A 3609-nucleotide genomic window follows, 5' to 3' on the forward strand; every position below is an offset into this window, starting at 1 on the left:
TGAATAAAATTATTAATCTATCACTACAGTTAGTTTGATTATTGAAATACTTCCTCGTTATTTCATGTATAAATTGTTCCATACTTACAAAATCAAATGTGAGATTATTTAAGAAATATATAACTTTAAATTATCTTTTTCATATTTGTTTTATTGTGTTATATATGTTCTCATTGCTTTTTCTCAACTTATTAAGTCATCATTAATGACTAATATTTTTCTATTGATTTTAACTCTTTCTCTATGATAATATTTCTTCAACTCTATAAAAACGAGATCTTTATGACAATGTTTTATGACTTGTTATTTTGATGAAACTCTTGTCTCATTAATTGCACAACGTTGATGACAAATAATGTTAATACTATATCAGGTGATGGAAACTTGATTAAAGACTCCAAAAGAGCTTATACTATGTCATTAGTAGTATTTGATTCCATGTGAATGACATTTTATACGATGCTAGATCTAGAAGAATCTTGTAAGACCAACTTGGTCCCCCGAAGTAAAAGGTCATATGGATGTACATTATAAAGCCATAAGTTTTTATTTAGTGATTAGTCTACCTATACACTTGAAAGATAGAATGACATGTTGTGCAAATTATAATTTTAATGAGATAATTTTCTTGCGCATTAGGAAGAGAAGGGCTAGTTCCAGAAGAACGGTGTGAAATTATGCATTAATTTTGACTTATCTTGATCCTTGTACCAGTCAATGTGAACTAGAAGTTCAAAAGATTATTTATTTGCAAGAACTTGCAAATCAACTACCAAATGCTTTCATTGATGCAAATAAAGTAACAAAATCATTTTCACTGACCTAGAATATTCCAATATGAATTGATGTCCCTGAAGGACAATTAAATAATGTGTTGATGTCCCTGAAGGGCAATTAAATATTGAGTTGATGTCTTTGAAAGACAATTAAATAATGAGTTTAAGGCATGCTTGAAGCCTGGTAGACCCTAAAAAGGCAAACACATTCCATAGAAGAGGAAAACACAAGAAAAGATATATGAAATGTGACACTTTTGAAGAAGTTGCATATAAGGTGAGTTATTAAAATGATTAATCAGTCTCAAACAACCCCTAAAGAGGCATAGTTTAAACAAGTAGCCCTATGAGAGGCATATGTTTTACAATTAGCTCTTGAGAAGGTACAAGTACTTGATATTGATGAGATCTCAATTATATACTTATATATAAAGAAAAATGGGATTGAAATACTCTTGTCATTGACAATATATTTTCTTTCCAAATAGCTATTGACATCATAAGAAATGATGAGGATCCCAAAGTAGAAACTATGAATGAATGTCAACATAAAAAAGATTGGTCATAATGGAAATAATAGACCCTTAAAAAAAAAAATTAGACTCATTAGAAAAATGAGAAGTATTTGGACCTATAGTCTAGATTCCTGAAGTTGTCAAACTTGTTGGATATAAATGAGTATTTATAAAAAAGTGTAATGAGAAAAATGAAATCACGAGATATAAAACGTGACTCATAGCTCAAGGTTTCCCACAAAAACCTAGTATTGACTACAAGGAAACATATTCTTCTATGATGAACGCAACCATATTTAGATATCTAATTTATTTAACAGTCTTATAAGGATTTGATTTGCGTCTCATGGATGTCATTACTGCATTTTTACATGGATCTTTAGATAATGATATATATATATATATATATATATATATATGAAAATCCTTGAAGGGTTTCAATGCTTGAAGCAACTAATTCAAAACATTGTAGCATATACTCAATTAAGCTACAAAGATCCTTGTATTGATTAAGCAATCCAAAGACATGTGGTATGATCACTTCAATGAATATTTGAAGTGAGAAGTATGTATGTATTATCTTATTTGTCTATGCATATTCATTATGTTGAATATTTTCAATTATTAAAGTATATGTGGAACATTGAATTTTGTTGGAACTACTGAAAAGCTTAGAAAAATAGTTGACTATTTGAAAAGTAAATTTGAAATGAAAGATCTTGAAAAATAAATTTTTTTTCCTTGGCTTGCAAATCAAGTATTTTTCAAATGAAATATTAGTTTATTAGTCAACATATATAAAGAAAGTTTTGAAGCACTTTCATATGGATGAATCACATCCATTAAGTTCTCTGATGATAATTCATTCACTTGAAGTGAAAAATGACCTTTTTTGTCCTAAAGAAGATAATGAAGAACTATTTGGTCCAAAAGTACCATATTACAGTGTTATTGGTGCACCGATAAATCTTACAAATTACATAAAACTAGATATTGCATTCCTTGTGAGATATAGTTTTGCACCAACTCAGAGACATTGGAATAAAATTAATCATGTACTATAATAACATGGGTTTATGTTATTCTAAAGGATCAAAATCTTAATTACTTGAATATGTAGATGTTGACTATCTTTCAAAGCCCCACAAAGCTCAATCTCAAATGAGGTATGTATTTATCAATGGTGGTACGACAATATTATGGAGATCAATCAAGCAAATAATGGAAACATGTGGACTACCCTCCATAAGAGGTAATGTTATCAAGTTAATAATGTTGCATGCATTGCACAAATTAAAGAATGATACATTAAGGGTGATAGAATTAAGCATATATCACCCAAGTCTTTTACTTTCATTAACTCTAGAAGAGTGATGAAATTGTTATTCAACAAATAAGATCAAGTGACAATTTAGTAGATCTATTCACAAAGACATTGTCAATTGCAATACTCAAGATGTTTATTGGAATACGCCGACTCAAAGATCCGATGCTATGCTACTAGAGAAAATATAATCATGTCAATATGAGGAGGAACTAATTGATAATAATATCACTATGCTGTACTCTTTTTTCCTTCATCCAAGTTTTGTCTCATTGGGTTTTATTGACAAGGTTTTTAACAAGACAATTGTAGTAATCCAAAAGAATATATTGTACTTTTTTTTTCCTTCACTAGGGTTTTTCCTAGTAAAGTTTTAATGAGACATATTCTTATGATCATCCAAGGGGAAGTGTTGTAAAATATGAGAATTTATGAGAGTATGAAAACTTGTGGATGATTATCTATATTGATGCATATCTCTTTGCAACTCCCTATAAAAGCGAGATACCTCTAATGAAAATTTATTTCGTTCTCTTCCTACATTTTATTTTACTTTTCTTTGAATATCTTTGTTTATTCTCTCGTCTTTTCTTCTTATTATTCTTTTATTTTACAACATATTAGTATTATTTTTTCATATATTATATTATATATATTACTTCTCTTTTTTAATAACAAATTTAATTTTTTGAATAATTTTTTTTTGCTTTACAAAATATGTAATATAAAAATTGTGTATGTTCCATTATCGTAACTGAAGTGTAAAGAGAATATAAGAAAAAAATATGAATAATATATTTTATTTTTTATCTTATTTCATATTTGATTAAACATGAAATATAATAAGATAATACATCTTATTTTTTCTCAATCAAATGTAATTTAAAATAACTTTAAATATTAAAAAATATTGAGAGATTAAAAAAAAAAAAAAAAAAGGGGAAAGAAGAAGTGGGCATGTTAAATATACATGGACAAGCGGTAAGGTGGACAA

The sequence above is a fragment of the Vitis vinifera genome, chromosome 11 (genome assembly GCF_030704535.1).
Source record: "Vitis vinifera cultivar Pinot Noir 40024 chromosome 11, ASM3070453v1".
Taxonomy (NCBI): domain Eukaryota; kingdom Viridiplantae; phylum Streptophyta; class Magnoliopsida; order Vitales; family Vitaceae; genus Vitis; species Vitis vinifera.